Genomic DNA, 8569 nt, shown 5'->3' with positions numbered 1-8569 from the left:
GGAAAGAAGATTTTTTTATAAAGTCCTAGGTGAAAAGTTAAATGCAAGAGTCACCAGACTTCTTAGATAGGTTGCCAAAGATGCAACAGTGATACTGTTTTTTCCTTAGACTTAAATTTTCCTCAAGCTAATTCAACCTGGCCCTTCTCAGAAATAACTTTTCCTTTTACATTTTTTCTTACCTATGGTAAATAAAAAATATTGCATTGATCATGTGTCATAGAAGTCCTCTGCTATTTAAAAAGGTGGCATTGCTTTTCCAGGGTAGAGATGTACCTGTATTTCTGGGTCTACATGTTCTTTTCCTGACTAGACTGGCATTCTTGGGTTTTCAGATTACAGAAAGATTTTTGGCTATAGGATGAGTTTATTTGCTAATGAAAAATACTCAGTGGGAGAAATATTGGTCAATAAATATTAAGTTACAGTTAAGAGGAGGACACTCTGGTGTGCTCTTGCACCATAGGATAACTATAGATAACAATAATGAACTGTACATTTTGAAACACTAGAGGAAAATATACTGAATATTTTCCAAAAAGAAATAATGTGTGTGTTTAACCTGATTAAACAATGCACACATGGGTTAAAACATCATGTTATCCCATTAATATGCCCAATTTTCATGTTTTTATGTATTAGTTAAAGTAAAGTAAAACTGCAAAAAGAAAATAGGAAGCAAACTAATTTAATTAATTAAAAAATTGGGGTCCATCCTAGTTTTTGAAAAAGTTTGCTACACTGGCATTCAACTCAACTATACATAAAAGCCTGGAAAAGAATTAACACTGTCTTTTTGTCACAGAAAATGTTAAAGTTCAATTTTATAAACCACATTTAATAGTACAAATGCCTAGCAGGCATCCTGGTCGCGTCACAGAATCTGCTCACCTTTTTTTCTTTCATTTTCTTATGTTTTTCTGTTTTTAGAAAAGTCTTACTACCAAGAGAACTATCAACTTTCTTTGCATAAAAACAAAACACAAAATTTAGATAAATCCACGTTAGCTTCCTGCTATTTGAGTCATGCTTTAGCATCAGTTTTAGGTCGCATGCTCTCTGGAAGTCAAGGGAGACGTGTTAACAGGGGGAGATTTTTGCTACATTAAGTAAGACTAAAGATACTCATTTCTGCTCACTAACTGTCTAGACATGGGAGACATCTGGGAAATACACCAGAAGTTTCCTATAAATTTCCATCCACACTTCTCCTAGGCTACTCTCAGGGAACTGCTCGCCGCTGGTCTCTGTGATAAAAATCCTTGGGACTCACAGACCCTCTTCTTCATGCTCATCAGCTCAGTCCTTCTGTTACTTGCCTACTAAACACAAAGGGAGAGAATCATCTTTGCTCAGACTGGTCATCTGTACACGCATTTTCCTGTGTTTGGTGGACGCTTGCACATAATCTAAATTACAGAGCACCAGCATTACTTGGTTGTCACGTAAATACCCTTAGTTTTGACTCCTCCTAAATAATACTAGTTCAGGAAGGAAAAGATGCTTACTATTCCTGTGAGTCACTTGGAAAGTTACTCTGGGAAAGAGAGCCCCAGTTTGGAATGGGCCAGTGGTTCCTATTTGCAGACTATCCTAGTCCTAGTCACCCATCTTGGTGATCTGATTTTGTCTTGTCCTTGAAGATTCCCTCATCTTCCAAACTCTCCTAGCAATCACTGTGTTCATCAGCTGTTCCTGAAAATGTTTTCACTCTTTTATGAATGCTTTTTAAAAAGCTAAATATATCATGTTCACACATACAGCTTGTAAAAGGCAGACTTTGCACTAGCTTCCTCTGTTTTCCTGTATGGAAATGTGATGATTCTATTATTATTATCATCATTATTATTTGGTGGCACTGGGGAATGAACCCAAGGCCTTCATACTAAGTTACATATCCAGTCCTTTTTAAATTTAGAGACAGGTTCTCACTAAAGAGCGGCTGTGTGGTTTGTGAATGAGGAAACAGCTCTTCTGTCACAGAGCAGAATCTGGATCAAACTTGGTAGTCAAAGTTGAGAACTTACAGATAACTACTACAGTGCATTAGTAAAGAAACTAGTTTACTTATGCAGGAAATATCTGTTCTCTTTCTGTGAGTATTCACTTTCGACATAATAACATTTCCCTCTCCTTCCTTTTCCTATTTTTTCGCGGAACTAATATTATATTTTCCTTCATGAGGTTTCTTTTCCTTCTATTTATTTCATTTGTTGGAGAAGGCATTATTTGTTTATTTGTCAAGGCCTATCTTTGCTCAACTCAATTTCTGAAAGAAACAGGAATGTTTCACAAGAAAGTTGGAGTGTTCTGCTATACAAGATATGAGAAAGCAGTTCAAGTTCAAGGACAACTAGAACATGTCTGACTCACCAGTCTGGAAGATGTTTTCAAACCTTGTCACTGCTCCTTTCTATCTGTCACCTTGAGCCTCTGCCTGCTTCTCACTCTCCTTCCCCTCCCCAAACTGACTTCCTCTGTTTCACATGGGAAGGGATAGAAAATGGGTGACTACAAGCTGTTCATGGAATTCAAAATGAATTATAGGCTCATAAGATATATTTTCAAATTTATAAGGATATACTGAGCAGTTACTTTTGTAGTGCAATTGCTCTTATTTTTCCTTCTCTTTCTCTATTTTTCTTTGAAACAAAGTGAATTAATAGCTCTTTTTGAACAATTATTGACCAAACAGAATTTATCTTTTCCAGTGTAACTAAATGATATAATCTAACCTTGACTATGCCTTTAAGAGGTCAACATTCAAATTTAAAGAATTAAGACTACCAATATTTATACTCAAATTATGTTTCCAATCCAAGAATGAAATTAGTACTTATTAGCATCTACTATGTTTTAAAAATTCTTCTATATATAGTACATACATCCTGGCTTTTGTCTTAATGTCTAATTAGGTTCAGGAACAAAATTTGACCATGATAAAAAGTCAAATATGTAAAATAAATTGAAAAAAATTGAGACACATATTTGAAAAGTATTTCCAATTGGTAGACATGCAATATCAAATCTGAGTCTCTCAAGAATCCACTGAATAAGGTATCCCATTCTTTGTAACTTAGATTTTCTAAAGTGAAGTGATTTTCAAGAGGTCATCTGGTTACAAGTGCTAGGATTTTTTTTTTTTTTTTGTACCGGGGATCAATCTTGAGTCTTTGGACTTGTGCAGCAGGCAGCGAAACAACTGAGCTAAATCTCCGGCCCTTGGTTTTGAACGCATGACTTCTAAATCTAAACACATACCATTTTTTATTCACCATGGTACCATTGCCTTCTAAATAATATGAAAGTCTAATAGGAAATAGGGAGGCTTCTTAGAAGAACATGAATGCATTAATGGGGCTAGAAATGGAAGAGTATGTTAGTTTTGATTATTTACTGAAGTGACAGAAAATAAACTCAAAGTATGTTAGACAAGGAGAGAGAGAGGAGGGAGCCAGAGAGAGAGAGAGAGAGAGAGAGAGAGAGAGAAAGGCTATTTTAGAATCGAGTAATCAATTTTCTTTGGATGCATTCATTGTTGCACACTGTGTATCCCGAGTGGTATGTTCATGTGGGACATTGTTAAGAAATGAAGAGTAAGGAGTTTGGGGAATGTGTACCTGAGTTTCTTAGAAATTGGGCAGACAGAACAAGTTGAGGTGACTAAGGTGGCAGGGATCAGGGAGCCTACAATGGGCCACATTCAGGAATCCAGTAAGATTTCAAAGAATTCATTGAACAAAGAGATGAAAAAGCAACAGGATGAAAAGGCAGGAGAATTCAGGAAGCAGGAAGCTCAGGCATCTGGCAGATTACAAACGGGAGTTACAGGAGAATACCCTGGAAGCAGAGGCTGGGCAGAAGCAGTGGAGGTGACCAAAGACATCTGTCCTGACCTTGAGACAGCGTGAGCAAGTTAGGTATACATGAGCCAGATTAGCCAAAGGGCTAACATGAACAAAGGTAGGGAGGACAACACTACGTATAGTCACTGGACTCTTGTTATAATTGTTATAATTGTCCTTGTAACAGAACACATCTAAAATTTTAAAAAAGATGAAAAGAAAACAGTCTATTTATTTAGCATCTGACTAGCTTGAACCCTTTCCTTTTAGCCATCGTGTGGCCATGAAATCTCAAGTTGCTGATCACAGTCCTGTAACATCCTGGCCAGTTTTAGGTTCAAAGATGAATGCAGACCCAACTAGACCCAAGACAGCCTTCCTAAGGCATCTCCTAGAATTTCCTTGCACAAGGTGATTTCTTTGTACTGGTTGATCAACCCACTCCCTGCTCCCCCACCCGCCCTGTCTGCCCACTATTGTAGCCACTATTCTATTCATTACTTTATGAGACCTGCTGTTTTGGATTCTATGTGTGACTACATAAAGTTATAGAAGAGAGGAAAGAATAAGTTCTGGTGTTTTAGAGCACAACAGGGTGACTACAGGTAATCATAAGGTACTGTATATCTCAAAATAGCTACAAGAGAAGATTTTAAATGTTCGCATCACAAAGCGTTGAGGTGACAGAGATGCTAAGTGCCATGACTTGATCAGTATACAATGTATGCATGTATCAAAATAACATATCACATAGTTCCCATAAATATGTGCTTATCCCATAAATGTCCACAGTCATCATATACCAACTAAAATGAAGACTGAAAATAAAGTTTAGAGTAAAGAGAAGATGATTTCTTATCTCTAGATTTGCTAATTGAAGGAATATCGTGAGCCTAAAATTGTCAAAGGGTAACTTAGTTCTAACTGGAGAAGCCCCTCACCTGAGAACTAGGAAGCCAAGAGAACTCAAAGCAGAGGCTGAAGAGGAAGCAGACACAGATTCCTGAGGAAATCCTTTGTGTTCTTGAGCCCCACCTCCAGGACAGATGTGCTCCCTCCTCTGTTAAGGGAGTCAAAATATTTTCTACTTTTTAAAAGCTGGTTTGAGTTGAGTTTCTATCACTTATAACTTTAGGGTCTACTAGTACAGTCAGTAAGCACAGGCAGTTATACTGACCTGGAAGTGTTTGGATTCTATTTGCTAAGTAATTACCTAGCCACTGCATTTTGTCAGAGGTGAATTACATTATGATTAGAAAATTAGATTTATTAAACTAGATTTTATAAAATTTAAAATATAATATTTTATATGAACACAAATTGAATGTATGAAACAATGAAATAAATCTAAAGCTTAAGTAAAGAGGAAATAGAATTCTTAAGAAATTACTAGTTTATTCTACCTTATGTTATAGCTATTTGGATATTATAATGATATAATTATATTTTTTATTTTCTAACACAATTATTTGTTGATCTGAGATGGTTTGGATTGAAAATAAATAGCTGTTAAAATACAACAGACAGGAAAATGACACTCATGACCAGTTGCCTGGCACAAGGCAGCATAAAACCATTTTCTGATTTTGTCTCATTATCTTTCTCACCACCCAAGGGGAAAGGCATTTGCATCTCCACTTTACAGATAAGAAGAATAAAGGTGAGGTGGGGTAAGTGATTTTGGAAATCATACAGAGCTGGGATCCTAATGCTCTCCTTTGACCCTGCTGTACATGAAACTACCCCTGTGATCCCATTACCCACTACTCAGCTGTGGACTCTGGAATGGAACCCATCACATGTGAAACCAGCCTCTTTGCTGCAGTATTGATCCTACACTGTATGAATTTGTCTCTGATGGATTACCATTATAGGAATGGTCCTCTTTAAGAGGTAAAACATACTGAAGGAAGAAACCACCAGTATTTAATTATTTAATCTTTCTCTTCTGTTTAGGAAAGTGTCTCTCTCTCCCTCCCTCCCTCCCTCCATCCCTTCTTTCTTTTCTTCCTTCTCTTTCTTTTCTTTCTCTCTCTTCCTACCTTCCTTCTTTTCTTTCTTTCTCCCTCTTTTCTCTCCCCCCCGTCTCCCCCCCTTCCCATGTAGAGCTATGTGGTATCAAAACCAGAAACATGAGAACGCACAAGTTTCCGCAGGTATGTGTTACTTTATAACCACTTCAAATATGAGGCCATTCCAACTGACAGTGGTTTCAAAAATAATGTGTTCCCAGAGAATTGAAGGAAGGCCACTGATCACTGAAGGTAAACAGGTGATGAAATGCTTCATTAGTACCTCATTCATAATTCCTTTCTCCTGAAGGAGCTGACATACGATGGGGACTGGAGTTGCGGATTGCTCAGAAGTGCAGGCTCTGAGGTCACCCAGCAAATTCATTACCTCCCAGGGGAAAGCACAGCCAGTCTCAGTGTCAATGACTGGCCTTTGATAATGGGCAGTATGTGGAGGCCTGCTCTTTCTCAAGGTGCAGCCACACATTTTAAAATCAATACGTGTGGAGTGTGACCCTGGGCATCCCAGCCTCAGAGGATGTGGCGCCCCTTATGTTGTTGGGTTAGGATCTAGAGACTGGCCCTGGGGTCTGAAAAAAGGAGTTGGGAAGTAGCTGGAAGGGGATCCAAACAGGAGAAGCTCTGGATAGCGGTGAAGGACATGGCAGTGAATCTGTCCGAGGAGCCATTTAAACTGGCTCCTGGGAGTGCAGCCCTTATGCTGCAGTCATTCCCACTATAGGCTGTGCCACCAGCAGGTCCACCAGCACTGAGGCTCCACCTGCCCAAAGAAGCTCTGTGGAGGTGCAGGACATCCTGCTGCACTCTTTCTCTACTGGTCCTTAGGAATCTTCTGTTTCTTTCCTCAGTCTCTTTTGAAAACCACACATGTGTCTTCCTGAGAACACTCTGGATCACAAGTTGGTAGGGATGTGATCCACTTAACCCATCCCACCCAGGTTTGGGCAAATGCTATAAATAGATGTGGTGCTGAGTATGGGAGCTCTTGTACCTGTAAGCCCAGCTACTCCAAGGCTGAGGGAGGAGGGTCACAAATTCAAAGCCAGCCAGGGCAATTTAGCTAGACTTTGTCTCAAAAGAAAAGAAAAAGTGGGGGAGGGGGGCTGAGGATGTAGCTCAGTGGTAGAGCACTTGGTTACCATATGTAGGACCCTGGATTAATCTCCTACATATATAAACATTCACCATAAATATATTAAAATGAAGAAAGATCAGAACAATTCTTTTTAAAAAACTGGGATAGGGCACTCCTTCCTAAAAGGTCTTCACATTCCTGTGAGGTGCTCTGATGCAGGCTGTTCATGTAGGTCTGGAATCTGGGAGCAGGATCTCCAGCAGGAGTTTTACAGAGCAGCTCATATCCCCTTCTAGTTAGTTAGTGGCTCCTCTTTACAGGAGCAGATGTTTCTCAGAACAAGTTTAAGACATTTAGTCTCCCTTCCATTCTGTAGATAAGCTCAACAGAAAAATTTTCATCTGTAGACACTTTCTCCAAAACATTATGAGCTCTAGAAATTGCTATGTGTGTTAAATTCTATCTCAGAATTTTCTCCGTTGAAATTGGTGTGTGTACTGGATGTGTGAAATCCCAGGTGGATTTTTAAAAGTGGTCCTTTCTCCAGCCTCAGCCTGTTTGTTATAAATCTCCAAGAGCCAGAGCACGTTGACACCAACCTATTGCTATCACAGATTAATCAAAAAGGACAAAGATCCATTTTGGGATTAATATGTGCTAAAGTATTGAATTAAGCACACATTTCACTTTCTCAAGGAATCTTCAAAGCTACTTTTCACAAAACTAAGCCCAAGAAAGATTTAAGGTGATTCTACTCTCTACTGAAAGATATAAGAAATCCAAACACTCTAGCAATGATAAACTACTCTTCAGGATGAGGCATAAACACTTAAGCCCTCTGATTTATGTATTTGGTCGATAGCTCTTTCAATATATCCAACTAGTCTCCATTAGTTATGATGTACTTGTGCACATGCACATGTGGAGTGCGTGCACACACACACAGGCATGTATAATTCATCAGATTGCATAGAGAACATTTCATGAAAAAAACAAAAATGCAGACCTTTTATTGGATTTTATGAGGGTAAAATGTTAAAATTTTCTATAGTGACTTCTATTTTCCTTTTTATCATCCATATCTGTGGTACGGATATTTATTAATGCACAGGAGAAATAGTTTGGAAATGAATTATTTAGTTAGTGAAGCACAGATAAAAAAATTCATAAATGCTCTTGTTATTTTTGATTTCTGGAATTGTTCAGGAAATAGGACACTGTGTTCTAACAAGTCCTTGGCACTTTTCTGATCTCCGTGAAGCCATATACTTTTCATAGACAGGTGCTCACCTTTACATAAATGTGGTAATTCCCACCCCTCATCACCTTGTCAATTATTGAAAACAATGAAAGATTAAAATCGAGCCTTTCCACAGTGCTAAGGTCCTCTGGAAGAATCTATTTTGTATAATTCATAAATTTGGTTATCTATTATTTTAAACTAATAACTCATAATGTTTTACAATTTTACTTAGTTTTGTCAACTCATTTTTACTCAGATGCTTCATTAATGTTATGAAAATATGCCTAGCAAAATAATATATTTTATAAAATCTAATTTATGAGCTATTCTGTCAAAAGTTCCAGTCTCTCTTAATTAATAAAATTACATTATT

Source organism: Heterocephalus glaber, unplaced genomic scaffold, assembly GCF_053883595.1.
Source record: "Heterocephalus glaber isolate CG9 unplaced genomic scaffold, H.glaber_assembly_v1.0 deba00001719, whole genome shotgun sequence".
In the NCBI taxonomy this organism is placed as follows: Eukaryota; Metazoa; Chordata; class Mammalia; order Rodentia; family Bathyergidae; genus Heterocephalus; species Heterocephalus glaber.
The sequence above is the reverse complement of the archived record's forward strand: the minus strand, read 5'-3'. Positions refer to the sequence as shown.